Consider the following 19,362-nt stretch of genomic DNA (forward strand, 5'->3'; position numbering starts at 1 on the left):
ATCCCAGACACTGCCTTAATCGACTGAGCTACGACAGGGTAAAAGGGTTGAAACCGAAGTTCTACTGAACTTACTGGATCCCGTAGCCTCTCCGAGGCACAAACGGATCCAGTAAGTTCAGTAGAACTTCGGTTTCAACCCTTTTACCCTGTCGTAGCTCAGTCGATTAAGGCAGTGTCTGGGATGCTCCCGGACGCAGGTTCGAATCCTCGTCACGGCCCTTGTGGATTTGTTCATTTGATGTATCACGTTATTGTGATCTGTGTGTGATGTCTTGATACTATCAAAATAATCCCTAGATGGCTCTCCCTCGCCTCAAGTCCTCCCTGGGTGCTTCAGAGCCCTCCAACGCCTGCTCCGAGAAGCTGCACAAAACCAAACGAAGAGAAGAGAAGATTACAGCGCCACCCGCCCACGAACTCTCACCTTGACCCTCGACCGACTTTCTCTCCATGATAATACCAGCAGTTCCTCCCCAAAATACCAGGCTCTTCCGCCGAGTGTCTCAACCTCGACAGCACCTCTCCTGTGCCAGACAAGTTCACTACGGGCTCACCATAGCCCGTGCTACTTTGAAATTTTCGTTCCCAGTAGCTGAATCTTAAACAACGTCTCCAACCTCGTCACCCTAGGGTCACCTGGGGGCACTCTTCCCTCCGGTCAAGGCTCGCGTCTGGCATCATTTATATACCTAATGTTGTTATTGTACATACGGAAGCACCCACCAATTAAGTTCAACGTTTGGACATGGTCACACATGGCAGCATTTGCTGACAGCCTACACAAGACTATTACCGCCTGCCTGTACAGTGGGCGACAGGCCCGCCGCCAGGCTCAGCCAGGCGGTGCTGGGTTTGCTCAACAGGCGCGCGTGCTGTCAAGAAAGCGCCAAGAATCAGGAGCTTGGGGGTCATGTCTTAAGACTTCGCGGTCTATCTTTCACATCTCGGTAAGTGGAGACTTCCGCAAGTTTTGCCTTTGTGCCAGAGGTCGAGCAACGTGCGATTCACCCAGCTGTTCCTGCTAGCAAGCCTCGTGTGTGCAGGAACAACACTTGTTACAATGCCTGTGTGTGGATCTTGTCACACCAGACGCACCAGGCGGTATGCAAGCATAGTTTCTTCTCAAGCGGAACTCTAACCAGAGCCGCCCACAACAATCAGAGCCGCCTCAGCTCCACAACAACCACCACCACCTCAGCCCCCACAACAACCACCACCACCTCAGCCCCCACAACAACAACCACCACCTCAGCCCCCACAACAACCACCACCACCTCAGCCCCCACAACAACCACCACCACCTCAGCCCCCACAACAACCACCACCACCTCAGCCCCCACAACAACCACCACCACCTCAGCCCCCACAACAACCACCACCACCTCAGCCCCCACAACAACCACCACCACCTCAGCCCCCACAACAACCACCACCACCTCAGCCCCCACAACAACCACCACCACCTCAGCCCCCACAACAACCACCACCACCTCAGCCCCCACAACAACAACCACCACCTCAGCCCGGCCACAAAAACTTGCCCTAAACACTAGATTACCAAGATGGTTCTTATCAGCAGTTCCGGTAATGGTATTGTCGCGAGACACTCGAGTGTGTGACAACATCTTGGCTGAAGGTCTGCAACTTGCGGGAATAAATGAACAATACTGTACAGAGAGAACAGGTGATAGGTGGGGGGTTGTGAGGGTGTGTGGAAGAGTTATGGGTGGGTGTGGGTTATAGGGGGTGGAAGGATTATGCGGGGGGGAAGGGTTGTTATGTGGGGGGGAAGGGTTGTTATGTGGGGGGGAAGGGTTGTTATGTGGGGGGGAAGGGTTGTTATGTGGGGGGGGGAAGGGTTGTTATGTGGGGGGGAAGGGTTGTTATGTGGGGGGGAAGGGTTGTTATGTGGGGGGGGAAGGGTTGTTATGTGGGGGGGAAGGGTTGTTATGTGGGGGGGAAGGGTTGTTATGTGGGGGGGAAGGGTTGTTATGTGGGGGTGGGGGGGAAGGGTTGTTATGTGGGGGTGGGGGGGGGAAGGGTTGTTATGTGGGGGGGAAGGGTTGTTATGTGGGGGGGAAGGGTTGTTATGTGGGGGGGGAAGGGTTGTTATGTGGGGGGGGGGAAGGGTTGTTATGTGGGGGGGAAGGGTTGTTATGTGGGGGGGGGAAGGGTTGTTATGTGGGGGGGGAAGGGTTGTTATGTGGGGGGGGGAAGGTTTGTTATGTGGGGGGGGAAGGGTTGTTATGTGGGGGGAAGGGTTGTTATGTGGGGGGGAAGGGTTGTTATGTGGGGGGGAAGGGTTGTTATGTGGGGGGGAAGGGTTGTTATGTGGGGGGGAAGGGTTGTTATGTGGGGGGGGGAAGGGTTGTTATGTGGGGGGGGGAAGGGTTGTTATGTGGGGGGGGGAAGGGTTGTTATGTGGGGGGGAAGGGTTGTTATGTGGGGGGGAAGGGTTGTTATGTGGGGGGGAAGGGTTGTTATGTGGGGGGGAAGGGTTGTTATGTGGGGGGAAGGGTTGTTATGTGGGGGAAGGGTTGTTATGTGGGGGGGAAGGGTTGTTATGTGGGGGGGAAGGGTTGTTATGTGGGGGGAAGGGTTGTTATGTGGGGGGAAGGGTTGTTATGAGGGGGGGTAGAAGGGTTGTTATGAGGGGGGGAAGGGTTGTTATGTGGGGGGGGGGAAGGGTTGTTATGTGGGGGGGAAGGGTTGTTATGTGGGGGGGGAAGGGTTGTTATGTGGGGGGGAAGGGTTGTTATGTGGGGGGGGAAGGGTTGTTATGTGGGGGGGGGAAGGGTTGTTATGTGGGGGGGAAGGGTTGTTATGTGGGGGGAAGGGTTGTTATGTGGGGGGAAGGGTTGTTATGTGGGGGGAAGGGTTGTTATGTGGGGGGGAAAGGGTTGTTATGTGGGGGGGAAGGGTTGTTATGGGGGGAAGGGTTGTTATGGGGGGAAGGGTTGTTATGGGGGGAAGGGTTGTTATGGGGGGGAAGGGTTGTTATGTGGGGGGGGGGGGGTAGAAGGGTTATAATGGGGGAAGGGTTGTTATGGGGGGTAGAAGGGTTATTAAGAGAGTCATGGGGAGGGGATTTAACGCTGTGACATGGAGTTTAAGGACGTGAACGGGGGGTAATGGGTAAGGGAGACGGGTTAGGAGGTAAAGGATGTGGTTGATGGGGTGGATGTGGTGGATGTAATGGGTGGTAACAGTGGATGAGGTGGTTGTATGCCTGTCATGCGCGCCTTGTGCACTTCCACCTTAACCACTGATTAGTCTGGCTGTTCATGTCTGCAGCTCTCAATCCCACGTATATAACAGCTTGGTTGATCAGGTGCCCTTTGGAAGTAGTTTACCAGTTCTCTTGATACAAAGGCCTACTGGTAATTTCCCTTATAGGCCTATTTAGTGGTGACGATATTAAAACTCTGGTGTCCTAATATTCAGAAAATAATTCCTCATGTGTACTTATCACACCCCTTATTTGTAATGGGACTATTTAATGGGGGTTACCATACTGTCTACCATGTTTATTGGTATGATTCACGTGAGCTAATTTACATTCAGCATAGGGGGAATTTAAGTTAAATTATCTTCAATTTATTTATTACCGACAACTACAAAATACTGTGGTTCATTCCGGTACTTTGTTTCCACCCGGGTCCCCTTGTGCTTGGCCTCAGGGATACAAGTATTATGGCCTGGTCTGCCCTCTAAATTACCAGAGTATTTTGTATGCAGCGATCACGTCATCCCTTAGTTCCTCTAGTTCTTTTAAGTTTTGCCCCGAGGGGCGAGTTTATTGGGCAGCGCCACTTATCCTGTGAGTGAACATACCGCCATAGTGACAGTATTGGGCAGCGTCACTCATCCTGTGAGTGAACACACCGCCATAGTGACAGTATTGGGCAGCGCCACTCATCCTGTGAGTGAACACACCGCCATAGCAGCATGTACAACACTCCCCAATAGGAAGAAAACCCGCTGGGTTGTTCATCCTGTCACTTGTACCCAGACACAGCTGGGACTTGCTTAACTGTCTCAAGTGAACAGCTCCTCAAACTAGAAGATTAACATCTGTCAACCCTTAAAATAGTCTTTCCTCACATCTCTGCTCTGGGACTAGTCTGGCGACAAACTTATCATTTTCAACTGCTTCGTTTAGTGTGGCTAGACACTGTAGAATCTACGATAGCAATTCAATTTCTTTATTATGCACGATAGCCTCACGTAAGAAATGGTCTGACATGTTTGGCATCCAATGTCCGGAATAACGTAATCTTGAAAGCACTTGTGCTGACCAACGTCGCATACGCGTAGGCTTCAGGAAATAACTTCGGTGCGATATTACTTCAAGTCTTATTTTGTCCAAATCTAGGAGTAAGACACTACAGTCAGAAATGCTGTGCGTGTTAGTGACTTTGCAACAATGGAAAAATATCACTAATGTAATCTCACCAACCCATTGTACTTGTAAATAAAATATTAAATTATTAATAAATAAATTTAATAAATAAAAATAAAATAAATTAAACAATATGTAGGGCGGGGTGGAGAGGAGGGGGGTAGAGGGGGCCGCCCCCCCTACCACTGTCCTCAAGGCTACACGGAACTACCACCACCACAATTTAACACAAATGACAATTTATTCCGATTAACCTACGTAAACCAGCGCTCAATAATCACGGAACTAAGAACAACAGGCATTTCCCACCGACACAAAATGTAATATGGAAATACAAAAAATACTCACCAGAGTAGAGTGGAGTAGACACGACCCGAGTACAGGGCCAATGTTGTGACAACAGCTGTTAGCTCAATCACCTTGTTTCACCCACTGGCTCAGTCTTAATCAGTCTGCACACGCTTCACTAGTTTTGTATTTCTGTAATATTACACGCACTGATCGAATTACCCATGGAAATAAAAGTTTCTTGGTAAAAAAGTGGTTTTGTAGCCGAGTAGAGCGAGAGGGAGGAGAGTGGATGGGGTCAGCAGGAGCCGGCCTGACCCACGAGGACACGCTCTGACACCTTCACACAGCTAACAACTGAGTGCGAGCGACCTCGGGTAATTACAACAGCATCTGGCCCGGGTGGGGGGGGGGGGGGGCGCGAGACTACCTCCTCCCCCCCACCTAAACCCCCCCAAACGGGACCCAGACGACCCCCCCCTAAACCACACCCACCTACACGCGCACACTAGACAGCACATGCACCGCTTACCTAAACCTCCCCGCCCTGCACGCATAATGCTCTTATATTAATATAAAGCCTAAAAATACTTATTCTCTTACGTCCACATACTGGCCACAGGCAAGACTAGGCCGTTGCTATAGTTAGGTAAGCGTACACTACACCGAGACACCGACAGACTAATGAACAAATCCAAAAGGGCCGTGACGAGGATTCGAACCTACGTCCGAGATCATCACAGACACTGCCTTTATCGACTGAGCTACGACATGGTCAAAACAGAGACCGACAGACTAATCACAACACCCTCGTCGTGGCCTGTAAGCTGCCATGCGGCCGCCGCACCACAAAAACACCCTAAAATCGACGAGTTTTCCCCATCATATTTCTCAATAAATGCAGCCAAGCCTTATAGGCAATAGTTCAAACTCTATTTCCCAGTTGCCTTGCAAGTTTTACCTCTCATGGCAAAGCGACCTGAACTAGCCTACCACAACGATATTGTTTGCCTATTCCCAGATTACTTATTTTAATTGCATCCCTTTCTTTACGCTAATTTGGTGATCCCTATGAATATGGCGATCAATTAAGACACCCACCCATATATAGCCCTTTACCAACTATTTCCTGCCTGACAAACTGCCATACTCCCCCTCCCCCCATTAAAAAAAAATGGGAACACACGCACAGGGAGATGACCAAGTGGTTGGATAGACCATGACTCACTGTAGCTTGAGTCACCATCACCCACCCCTCTCCTTCCACCACTGGCTACCACCACTATACGCCGGCCCCACCCCTCTCCACCACTATACACCCGCCCCACCACTCCCATCATTGGCTACCAACATTTTCACAATGTAAACATATATAAACCACAATGTTACAGTGAAAGTCATCACTTGACGTTTTCAATATTGTTCTCTAACAGGAGTATTATATCACACACACGCGCACACATGAACCATCGTGGTAGGAGCACCATCACTTGCTAGTGATAATATGTCAGACAAGTTCCACTGTGACGGGAGTTTTCAGGCGATGAGACGGTGTGTGGGGGGCACGACGCGGCCCTAGACCACCGGAACACACCCCAGAGACTAACCAAGCGAACACTAGCGGAGAGCCTGGCACGGAGGTGTAGAGGCGACGGGGACCTTGCACAGTGTGGTGTAGGTAGGTGTGTGCGTGTGTGAGGGGGGGAAGGCGCGAGGCGAGTAACGCATACGTGAGCGCCGCTCGACTGACTGACGGGCCGCGGGCGGCGTCACATCGGGGGAGGAACAGCCACTGGCTGTCATGGTGGTGGTGTAGCCCCTACAGCAGCTCCCCCTGGGGCAGCGTGGCAACACCATCACACAACATATAATGCTTCCTCAGTTTTCCACTCGGGTGCACCACAGCTACACCACGAACAGCACCAAGATCTTTACACAAGGTGACAGGATGAACAACCCAGCGGGTTTTCTTCCTATTGGGGAGGAAGGTTTTCTTCCTATTATTCCTATTGTCTTCCTATTGGTACATGCTGCTATGGCGGTGTGTCCACTGAGTGGCGCTGCCCAATAAACTCGCCCCTCGGGGGCAAAATTTAAATTTAATTTACACAACCTTGCCCCAAAACTACCACGGCTCTTCATCACCACAAACCTCTATCCCTAAGATCAAAGAAATATGATTTATTTTCTCTGTATAAAGGAGCCCAGATCAAGCAGGGAGCCGAGCGGCTGTGATCAAGACATTAATAATCATGAGCAGAGTAACAGTCTGGGAGAGAGTTGGGGCGCGGGTGCACAGGTTCAAGGTGCGGCCAATGATCTCTAGCACCTTCACCTCCTTCCTCACTACACATTCTTTCCTCCATGACAGCCACATCGGCATACCTCTCAAGTCCTTCCGAAACAGCTTGTTCTCAAATATTATTTCTTCCTGAAGTAGGCCACACTTGTCGAGTAACGTGCTATCCCACACATTTGAGGGGCCCTCGCGGCTGAGTGGACAGCGCCCAGGGGTAGTAGTAGTAGTCCTAATAGACAGGGTTTGATTCCCGGCAGAGGCAAAAACAAATGAAGTTTCTTTCACCCTGATTCCCTTGTTCACCTAGCAGTAAATAGGTACCTGGGAGTTAGACAGCTGCTTCCTGGGAAGTGCGCACGTGCGTGGGAAGAAAAAAAAATCTTAATTTTAAATTAATTATTTCCTTAATTTAGCGTTATGTACCTCTGTAACTACAGCTGATAGTGCTGGTAAAATGCTGGCAGGCTTAGTCCTCACTTCCCCCCCCCCCCTCAAGCTGTCAAGCATTGGTTCATTTCCTCTTGCCCGCTCAAGCTGTCAGCTTTGGTTCTCACCCCCATACCTGCCATCCTTATAATGTATAAATGAAAATCATTTCGAGACAATAGTGACTAACCCGCGTTCTGGTGAGTCCCAGACACCTGCCTTATTCCCAGACATCTATTGCCTCAAAATGATTTTCCTTGATATATCACGCCATTGTGATGTCATTGCAAATGAATAAATGATAAAGTAGTGTACATAATTTCAATAAACAACAACAAAAGGATTGATTGATTGATGAAGATTAAGGCACCCAAAAGGTGGCACGGGCATGAATAGCCCGTAAGTGGTGGCCCTTTTGAGCCATTACCAGTATCAAGAGCTGATACTGGAGATCTGTGGAGGTGCGACTGCACCCTACAGGGGGGTAGAAATAGCCTAAGCTACTCTATCCCTTTGAGATGTATTTCTTTCTTGTCTCAATAAACATACTTGAACTTGCACCCTACAGCAAAAGGGTAGGGTGCAACTACAACACGCCACTCCAACTCGTCTCCTTGCTTCAACAGTTCTCTGCCGACATTCCACGTGAAACACACAGCGGTAGACGGATGGGGTAGACACCGACACTCCTGCAATCACCTCCTATAAGGACAGAAGGTTCACACGCGGGGCCTTAACGGGCGGATTTTCACCCTTCATACCTCGGCATGAGTCATGGTCACGTGCTTGTTCATCCCAACATGGCGGTAATGGCCGCCACCTCGTCTCCACTCGCCTCATTGTTTCCCAAATATTGTGTGTTAGACAGTGAAAAAAAATACAACATAAACAATAGAATGGCGGGAAGGAGAGCCGCCGCCCTGACCGCGCGCGCACATGCCGGCTTGGTCGTTACACATGAATTTTCCCGCGCATTGCATCATGGGAGCCGGCGGGGCGGGAGAGGGGCCACTAAGGTCGTTGATATGGGCGGGAATCACACACCACCGTACGGTGTTTTGAGCTATGTGTTCCCTGCGCTCCACACCAGTTGCCAGGGGACTGACAAACACTATAAATTATCTATCCCCCGTATAGCACTATTGGCACTATCTGAACAACGGTAATGAAGTTTAATTTTAGTTAGTATTTGCATAGAAAATCCACAGTGGGAGTGACCCACGTGGTCCAAGCAGCAGCACACTGTGGGGGTTGGCAACTGAGGCGGGTGACTAAGAGCGGGAACCCAACCCTGAAGGGTCAGGATGAAGGAGTGGGGGAGAGAACTCTGCTTTTATCCTGATGGAACCTCACCAGCCTTCACATTCCGCCTCTCTTTTACTACCCTTTACACCGCCCCGAGATTACCTTCTTCACTCCAGGTAACTTGTGGGTGACGCCTCAAGTACCGCCTGGCTCCCAACTTACAAAGATAACTTCCAGCTGAATGAACAAAGCCTGCATCGACACCTTGAGTTACCAGGAGTGTGGAGTTACCACACAAGCGGGTCCTCACTCCTCCAACTAGGCTCCATCAACACACGTGGCTACACTACCACCACCAACAGGTGTAGATAACCACCGACACCTCAACTACACACACACACACACACACTGGTACAACCACACGACCACAACTCTGACAGCGTCTACAATTATAGCACTGACGACAATTTACCAACGGTCTGTCATCTCGCTTGGTTACAAACACCTATTTATACATATATAAATATATTTTTGTGGAGTGTTGCCTGGAGTGGAGCTCTTCACAACGACAAGATCAAAGTGGTTGAAAAATTGCAGCAACTGACATCACAGTCCATGTTTGCTTGCTTCTTAATATGTGTGAGAACGTGAATACATTAACAGCAGCCCTAACGTCGTCTCAGAAGTGACTCCCCTCCCACACCGTCAGTCTACCCTCACTAGTCACTCCCACACCGTCAGTCTACCCTCACTAGTCACCCCCCACACCGTCAGTCTACCCTCACTAGTCACCCCCCACACCGTCAGTCTACCCTCACTAGTCACCCCCCCACACCGTCAGTCTACCCTCACTAGTCACCCCCCACACCGTCAGTCTACCCTCACTAGTCACCCCCCACACCGTCAGTCTACCCTCACTAGTCACCCCCCACACCGTCAGTCTACCCTCACTAGTCACCCCCCACACCGTCAGTCTACCCTCACTAGTCACCCCCACACCGTCAGTCTACCCTCACTAGTCACCCCCCACACAGTCAGTCTACCCTCACTAGTCACCCCCCCACCGTCAGTCTACCCTCACTAGTCACCCCCCCCCACCGTCAGTCTACCCTCACTAGTCACCCCCCCACCGTCAGTCTACCCTCACTAGTCACCCCCCCCACCGTCAGTCTACCCTCACTAGTCACCCCCCACACAGTCAGTCTACCCTCACTAGTCACCCCCCCCCACCGTCAGTCTACCCTCACTAGTCACCCCCCACACCGTCAGTCTACCCTCACTAGTCACCCCCCACACCGTCAGTCTACCCTCACTAGTCACCCCCCCACCGTCAGTCTACCCTCACTAGTCACCCCCCCCCACCGTCAGTCTACCCTCACTAGTCACCCCCACACCGTCAGTCTACCCTCACTAGTCACCCCCACACCGTCAGTCTACCCTCACTAGTCACCCACACACCGTCAGTCTACCCTCACTAGTCACAGCCCAACAGGACACATGTCAACCACTCAGGAGTTACCAGGAGTGAGGGCTGGTCGCACACTTCACCATCAAGGAAGAAATACACTGAAGCATTACGTACACTCAACGGAATTCGAAGGTTAACTTTCTGGTATGAGCGGCCTGCCAGCAGCTTCTATGCTCACGGCAGGATAACATCACGTCAACACCCCGCCTCGTATACACAGAGGCTGGTCTGTAGTTAAGACGCGTCTCTCAAGACTGGTCCACCAGTCTAGCACACACTCGGTCACCAGGCTAAGAATTAACACACACTATCCACGTTGTGAGTCAAGGCTTAGGTAAGTAAGTAGATTGACCAGATCACACACTAGAAGGTGAAAGGATGACGACGTTTCGGTCCGTCCTGGACCATTCTCAAGTGAATCGACTTGAGAATGGTCCAGGATGGACCGAAACGTCGTCGTCCCTTCACCTTCTAGTGTGTGGTCTGGTGAACATACTTTAGCCACGTTATTGTGACTCCACGCCTGCAAGTAAGTCTCAACTTATACAGCAAATGCATTTCCCTCCCCCCCCCCCTTCCCCTACCTCAAAATATCCACCCCTTCCATCCCTTTTCCTCACATCACCCCTACCCTTTCACCCCCCATTCCTCACACTTGATATACAGTATATCTATATTTGAGCACAACACCGCCCTCCAAAGTGTGAGTGCTTCAAAGGAATTTAGGCAACTCTATTCGGGGCAAAATTTAAAATTTAAAAAATCTATTTGTAGGCCTTCTCGACTAACGGTCATTGCTAGGCTTGCGTATGTCTAACCTCGTACGCTCTTGGTTAGGCCAAACGCACATCAAATTAGGCGTGTGATGGGGTGGCGTGGGGGGGGGGGAGGGACGAGACCTTGCACTAAACAGGCGATACAGAATAAAAGCCGTTACCAAAAATGTCAACAAATATATTACTGTAACGAATGCATTTTGTAATTGGTTAAAAATGGACGGAAATTTAATTATTTTGTTGTAGGGTTTATTATTATTGTTGCTACGCCCACTGTTGTTCCCATACTGTATAGTTATTATCATTAGTTATTTGTACCGCTGTTGGTGGTAATGTAACTTGTCGGAATAAATGTTTGTGGTGAGCTGATGTTCTTACCCTTTGTTACATTATGACAGCTGGTGGACTCGTGAGCTGGCACCCGCAGCCAATGGTTGTTTAGGTCTCACGGTGCCACCAGCTGTCAAGAGGCGGCACGGTGCTACCAGCTGTCAGGGGCAGCATAATGCCACCAGCTGTCAAGAGGCGACACGGTGCCACCAGCTGTCAAGAGGCGGCACGGTGCTACCAGCTGTCAGGGGCAGCATAATGCCACCAGCTGTCAAGAGGCGACACGGTGCCACCAGCTGTCAAGAGGCGACACGGTGCTACCAGCTGTCAGGGGCAGCATAATGCCACCAGCTGTCAAGAGGCGACACGGTGCCACCAGCTGTCAAGAGGCGGCACGGTGCTACCAGCTGTCAGGGGCAGCATAATGCCACCAGCTGTCAAGAGGCGACACGGTGCCACCAGCTGTCAGGGGCAGCATAATGCCACCAGCTGTCAAGAGGCGACACGGTGCCACCAGCTGTCAGGGGCGGCACTGTGCCACCAGCTGTCAAGAGGCGGCACTGTGCCACCAGCTGTCAAGAGGCGGCACTGTGCCACCAGCTGTCAAGAGGCGGCACTGTGCCACCAGCTGTCAAGAGGCGGCACTGTGCCACCAGCTGTCAAGAGGCGGCACTGTGCCACCAGCTGCATGGACCAGAGGATGCCAGCATGATAGGAGAGGTGACAGGCGGAACTAGAGATATATTGGAATATCCTGCTCCTACTTGCCCGTTGGCGCTCTCTTGCGTACACTCATCTTGGAGAAACGAGAACATGCTTTATAAAGACTACAAATTATTCTCACAAACCAACTAACATTAGTAACACAGAGCGCAGTAGATGCGATGGCTGTGTGTTGGGAGGCAGGGTATAGATTCTTGTCCATCATATGGCGGATCCCATCCCAATGTTCATTCTATTTTAAGAGAATAAGGATAAAGAAACCCACAGGAGGCCTACTGGCCCATACGAGGCAGCTCCTGATTATATCCACCCATTTTTATTAAGAACACATTCAGGTACATCTGTATTTGTGCAACTGCCCTAGACTATATGAAGGGCGTATAGTCTGTTAAGAACGGACTATATGAAGGGCGTATAGTCTGTTAAGAACGGACTATATGAAGGGCGTACAGTCTGTCTAGAACGGACTATATGAAGGGCGTATAGTCTGTTAAGAACGGACTATATGAAGGGCGTACAGTCTGTCAAGAACGGACTATATGAAGGGCGTACAGTCTGTCAAGAACGGACTATATGAAGGGCGTACAGTCTGTCAAGAACGGACTATATGAAGGGCGTACAGTCTGTCAAGAACGGACTATATGAAGGGCGTACAGTCTGTCAAGAACGGACTATATGAAGGGCGTACAGTCTGTTAAGAACAAACTACATGACCAAGCCTCACACATCTACATGTCTAACCTACGCCTGAAGCACTCCAAATATGCCACATCTATTGTGCTTCACAGTAATTTGTTCCAAAGAAAAACAACTATTCCAAAGCCAAATTGTTATTTTGTGTTCATATGTGAAGTTTCCTCCACTGTTACGCTACGTTACGGTCAAGAGTTACCCGGGAGGTGGTGTGGTGTCAGCTCCCGGGGCTGACAGAGCACTTGCTACTCCAATTACATAATGTGTACCTCGTACGACCATCATGGCAGCATACTCGGTATTTACTAAACAGTGCACGAGCTCCAACGTCCATAACAATAACAACCTTGGGTCGAGGACGACCTCTGAGCGCTTCGGTGCTCGTCAACTGTTTAGTAAATACCGACTAACTTGCCATGATCGTGGCAAGAGGTACATATTCTGTAACTGGGCGCTCAACTACTCTGTCAACTCTGGCACAGGTGTACAATGTGCGAAGGATTGATGTTTTCCACCACCCATCACCACAGGTAACTCCCAGGTACCCTATTTACTGCATCGTAGCACAAGAACAACAAGGAAAGGAGGCCCTTGCAGGTAAAACAACACACACACACACACACACACACACACACACACACACACACACACACACACACACACACACACACACACACACACACACACACACCACACTTGGTCAGGACGCCCTGCTGATACCTACTGGGCGTCCCGGGTTCCCCAGACCTAAGGATACCTGGACAATTGGAACACCAACCTCGAGGCTTCCTTGTGTATTACCTACTCGGCTCCCAGGCAACTGGAAGCACGAAACGACGACGTTTCGGTCCGTCCTGGACCATTTTCCAGTCGATCAAGTCAAGCCCTCCTCTCCCCCCCCCCACCACACACACACACACACACACGCACGCACGCACGCACCACAACACTATCTCAGTCTGGTTCCCAACATCATCTCTGGTCCCACACACCGCCACACCTGCCTCACCGCCACACACAAAGAATAGTGACTGTGCAACCTTTGCCTTCCCACACCTACCCTCACCAATGATATACCCATCACCACCAATGACAAAATCACCCCACTGATACACGCACCACCACCACTACCACCACTGATACACGCACCACCACCACTACCACCACTGATACACGCACCACCACCACTACCACCACTGATACACGCACCACCACCACTACCACCACTGATACACGCACCACCACCACTACCACCACTGATACACGCACCACCACCACTACCACCACTGATACACGCACCACCACCACTACCACCACTGATACACGCACCACCACCACTACCACCACTGATACACGCACCACCACCACTACCACCACTGATACACGCACCACCACCACTGATACACGCACCACCACCACTGATACTCGCACCACCACCACTACCACCACCACCACCACCACTGATACACGCACCACCACCAATAACCCTGGTGTTATAGTGCTTATGTCATACTACCAATCATCAACCTCACTTACACCACAATGTTCCAGCAGTGTCCCGTTGCGTATATACAACACAGGTCCCCAGTCATACGGTCTACGCCCTCACGGTCTCTTAACACATTACCATGATTTGATTTAAATCATTTGTTATGCGCCCCATACCCATCCTGCAGGTGGTGTAACTGGAATGGGTTCAAAGAGTTGTTCTACTCCCCAAGTCCGGCCTATGTACAGGCTTGTCGTGTGATAACTTGGTCCCACAGGCTGCTGCTTACAGTACAAAATGTTACGAGTCACATAATGGACTTTCACCATGGAGGAGGAGGCGGCATTATGGTGTGGGATGGACCAGGGACTAACCAAGACTCCTGCACCCCATAACCCCGCTCCCCCCTGGTGCTGGGTAATGCAATCACACTCATTATCTAGCCTGTGGTTTATCACAGTCCCCCCCCCCCCTTCCCCCGCCACGCCCCGCCACAGTGGGATGCCACACCACCGTCCCCACGACTCATCCCCGCCTGCAGTTACAGCACCGCTCCTGTGCCAGGTAAGTCCACTACGGGCTCACCATAGCCCGTGCTACTTGCCCCGCTCCTGTACCAGGTAAGTAAGTCACTACGGGCTCACTATAGCCCGTGCTACTTAAAACTCTTTGTTCCCAGTAGCTGAATCTAAAACAACTGCCATGCCTAGTGTGTGTGTCCAGGCGTGACAGCAACACCTCTACACCTTCCTTCATCCTCCTCTGACTATACCTGACTTAGACTCCTGAAGGTCTCCTCCTAACTTGGGCGAGAGGTCCCTCTGGTCCCTCTGACGTCCACCACCAGCAAAAATCAACACGTTTATACCTAGTTTAGTTTTTCTTGTACTTTAAATATTTATATTTTCTTATTTTGTAAGTCCTGTGTCATAATGAAAGTCACAGTGCCACCACTCAAACTAATCATCATCGCAATTATCCTCAGCAACAAGGAGGCCTGGTCAAGGACCGGGCCGCGAGGACGCTAAGGCCATGAAATTATCTCATGGTAAGATCAAGGTAGTGTGCATGTAGCATTTTATATGAGTGTCGTAGGGACAGACGAGCCTGCAGTTGTGTTGGTCTAACATCCGGAGGGTCGTGTTGAGCCCCCTGTTTCCTCTTGTAGACTAAGTGTAATATCTAGTCTTCAGCTCCTCGCTTGTGCTTAGTACTTGCTGAGACTTATTTATCTCGTACTATCTTATCTTGAGGTTATCTTGAGTTGATTTCGGGGCTTTGTTTTTAGTGTCCCCGCGGCCCGGTCCTTGACCAGGCCTCCACCCCCAGGAAGCAGCCCGTGACAGCTGACTAACACCCAGGTACCTATTTACTTCTAGGTAACAGGGGCATAGGGTGAAAGAAACTCTGCCCATTGTTTCTCGCTGGCGCCTGGGATCGAACCCGGGACCACAGGATCAAGAAAAGTACTCTTGTTACATTACTTATTTGTTTAAAGATGTAGTCTCTCAAATGACCACTGGCCAAGACGATGAACTACTTTTATAAACGTGTGAATTTTATCTTTTGTTAATGTCACTGGTAGAAAATTTAATAATTTCAACATCGTTAATGACTGAACGGGATAAGATAAATCTGTCCTCTTGTCGCTTGGGAGTAATCAGGGGCCAGATTCATGAAAGCACTTACGCAAACACTTACGAACCTGTACATCTTTTCTCAATCTTTGGCGGCTTTGTTTACAATTATTAAACAGTTAATGAGCTCCGAAGCACCAGGAGGCTGTTTATAACAATAACAACAGTTGATTGGCAAGTTTTCATGCTTGTAAACTGTTTAATAAATGTAACCAAAGCCGTCAAAAGTTGAGGAAATATGTACACGTTCGTAAGTGTTTGCGTAAGTGCTTTCGTGAATCTGGCCCCAGAGTAGCAATATTTGCAGACACAGAGCCGCAAGTACCGGGTGCGTGCGTGTGGTCTGGAGGTGTGAACTGGAGAGTTCACGGTGCACTAGGAGTTGAAGCAAGTGGTGTCTGTGTGGCACTCGTAGCTGTACGTGCCAGACATATATCCAGTAAATTAGGAGATAAATTATGCCTGGACACACTGTTGACCGTGAGCTTGGACCTGTACACCAGCCTGTCCCACCGGCTGTCCAATGTTGACTACTTACCAAACGCCACACATGTCCACACACACCTCTCACTTACCTAGAAATAAAAAAACAATAATTCAATCAAACAAGGAAACAAGTTACTTCAAATTTAACAAAAACTACTTTACCAGTCAATAAATCTTGAAAGTCTAAAAGGCTGATTCCCTTGAATAATTTCTCCCAAAATGTGCCAGACAAGACTTCATACCCAACAGCTAAGTTTAGGAGCATCGTGAGATGGGGATGTTAGATGAAGCTTCTACAGCGTAGCGTAGCATCTTACTGCTTTGTATCTAAACATTTAAACAAAACTACAAAACATCGGGTAGTACTCGTGCTGGGACTATCGCCATGATTACATTCTGAATGCGATATTACATAAAAATATATAATAACAACATTAATATTCATTTAAATTTAAGTCTAGATCAATATTGAAGTAATTTACATGAACCGTTGAGTCGAGCCATCCAGCCATCGTCACCTTGGCTGGAGGCTGTCATGCCTTGACAACCTCCTTGGACAGTATTACACTCTTAACAACACCTAGTTTACCACAGTCTGGCCTTCATAACAACCCTGGACTCTGAATAACCGTGGGTATAACTATAATGGCAACTGGTAGTGGGTATAGAGTGGGTAGTAACGCTAAGTGATAATGTCTGTATTTACTAGACGGCTCTAGTTGTATGCCAAAGACGTTCTCATACATTTATACACCGTTAACCCGTACATATACAACATACAGTGTAGTGAGATACTGAGCACCACTATCTCAGAGGTGACAACTGTAGCCTTCTCTCTTTCCATCTACCTCTATCTACCCTCCTGTTTTCACTTCCCCAACTTTCATTTCTCTACACGTCCTCTCCAGCCTTGCTGTGAGCGTCGCAGGGGGCGGGTAGTGTAGCGGAGGCCCCCGTGTGGACGAGGCGGCGCCTTCGAGTCGCAGGCTTTACCCTCCTCTCTCCAATAAGGAGATCCCGCCAGACATGGGCGTCGTCACGGCCCACCCACCCTCCGCCCACCCTTACTCACGCCCGTTGTGGCAGCTGGAGGCACACCTATCAGTGACTACCAGGACGTGAGATAGTCACCTATATTCTCACTAATCTCTGTGATGGGCAATAGCAACGTGGGCCTGTGGGCTTCCCAGCCTAACAGCCATTTAAATGTAGTTATCACAAGCCTAACTCCAGGCTTGGCTTGGGGATGACGACAACTCTGAACTCACGCCTAGTATACTCCAGGTAAACTTCCTGTCACTTTCATTAACAACAGTATACTTTGTTCGATTTTCGAGCGCCACGCGGGCATGTAAAGTTCATTCCTATTCAGATGGACCGTCTTCATCCTTGTATCATATACACCCATACACCTAAACCCATTCCCACACCATCCCCATGTCAACACCAGAGGTCCACGACACCCTCTGCCTCCCCCACACCACACACACTGATGATGATCAAGATGATAATGATTAAAATTATAATGATAAATAACAACTGTATTCATAAGAGTGAGCGAGCAGAGAACACGAGCGAGGGGACAATCCCTGGTACAGTCGTTACCCACAATTATGAATCACACAATCACTACACACAATCACTACTATGGAAAGCGGCGGCCAGAGAAAACGACGCGTTACAAATTAATGGACTAACCCCATTAAACCCAAATGGTAAACCCAAATGATAGTGTTAAACCCAAATTATCGAATGGGTTTACCACTATCGGAACCTTGGGTTTGTTCGCTTGCTTTAATTAGACTGGGAAGGGAGGTGGCTCAGGTTACAGGGACATACAAAAGCGTCAGGGGGGCTGTATTTGCTGTACCTTAAAAGCTTTATCTCAAAGGCTGAGTAGAGCGTATGTTCACCTCCGACAAAGACTGCCCCACCAGTCTAATGAACATGTCAAAGGGATATGAAAAGGATTAAAAAGATTCAAAATCAAGTCAATTATTTCCGACAACTGCCAAAAGATCCAATATACGACAAGAGTTAGATCTTCCAGGAATTAAAAACAGAATTAAGGAACTTTGATTTTAAATTTATAATATTTATTCGCAAGTTATTTAAAAAAATCATCAAAGCTGAGGCTGGAATGAACAGGTGTAGAACCGTAAAAAACTTTACAGTTGACAATGAGAACGATGAGACTTAAAACACACCAAACAATGCATATGATGAGAAGACAATTAATGGGGTAACTAAAAAACTAACTATAGAACACTAAGCTTGCAATTAAGATTGCCATATGCAGAGACCTTCAGTATGATGACATTGGACCCTCAATATCCAACCCGTTCTCGCACTTTCTTACAGTCAATATTGACTTATTAAATACGTTCATATGTGACATACTAAACATACTAGTTTACCTTGAAAAGCTTCATAGAAAACACCGACCTTACCTAACCTTCTTAGTATGTTAAGATAAGCATCTTATTGCTTCGTAATTACAATTATTACTTAACCTATAATAGGTTAAGTAATAATTGTAATTATTAAATAAATCTTAACACAATATCAGAGTACCGCACCAACGTCAGCGCCCTGGGAGGAGGAGGACCCATGTAACACTGCAATAAACGAGATGACAACGAAAAACTCCAATACGTTACCACAACACGCACGTCGAGTATCTCGGGGAAATTAACGAAGACGCCGGAAACCATTAAAATCCAATCCAAAATGATGACTCTGCTAGTCCTCCTAACGTCAGGACTGGCGCACCGGACAATAATTAAGAATGCCGTCTCAAAACGGACATGAAAACAAGAACACCGGTCATGCCTCAAGGGGAGGAATTGAGCTCACTAACATTCGACTCAATCTAGTCGAATGTTAGAATGTCGCCCATTCTCAAAGTCGCTCAATCGACTTGAGAATGGTCCAGAACGGACTGAAACGTCGTCGTCCCTTCAACTTCTAGTGTGTGGTCTGGTCAACATACTTCAGCCACGTTATTGTGACTCATCGCCTGCTCACTAACATTCTTATGGCATTAGGATACCTTGAGAAAAAACAGGTTAAGCAGCGATCTTCAACTCCAGAGCTGC

At 49.0% G+C, this 19,362-nt stretch overlaps 1 protein-coding gene across 8 annotated transcripts in view; it reads right to left on the bottom strand.

Annotated features, from left to right (window-relative positions):
* LOC123767324 (nucleolar protein dao-5) overlaps positions 1–19,362 on the bottom strand; it is a 309,470-nt gene that overhangs the window by 68,667 nt on the left and 221,441 nt on the right. For 2 of the 8 annotated variants that reach the window (XM_069312952.1, XM_069312948.1), the window contains exons 1-2: positions 6,300–6,443; positions 4,753–4,884 (exon numbers count right to left, since the gene is read on the bottom strand). The exons of 4 other annotated variants lie outside the window; for them this stretch is intronic. The gene's annotated coding sequence lies outside the window, so the exon portion shown is untranslated. Of the gene's footprint in view, positions 1–4,752; positions 5,028–6,299; positions 6,444–19,362 lie in introns of those variants that run through there. 2 more of the 8 variants (XM_069312949.1, XM_069312950.1) reach the window with 2 other exon arrangements.

This window comes from Procambarus clarkii, chromosome 74 (assembly GCF_040958095.1).
Source record: "Procambarus clarkii isolate CNS0578487 chromosome 74, FALCON_Pclarkii_2.0, whole genome shotgun sequence".
Lineage (NCBI taxonomy): Eukaryota > Metazoa > Arthropoda > Malacostraca > Decapoda > Cambaridae > Procambarus > Procambarus clarkii.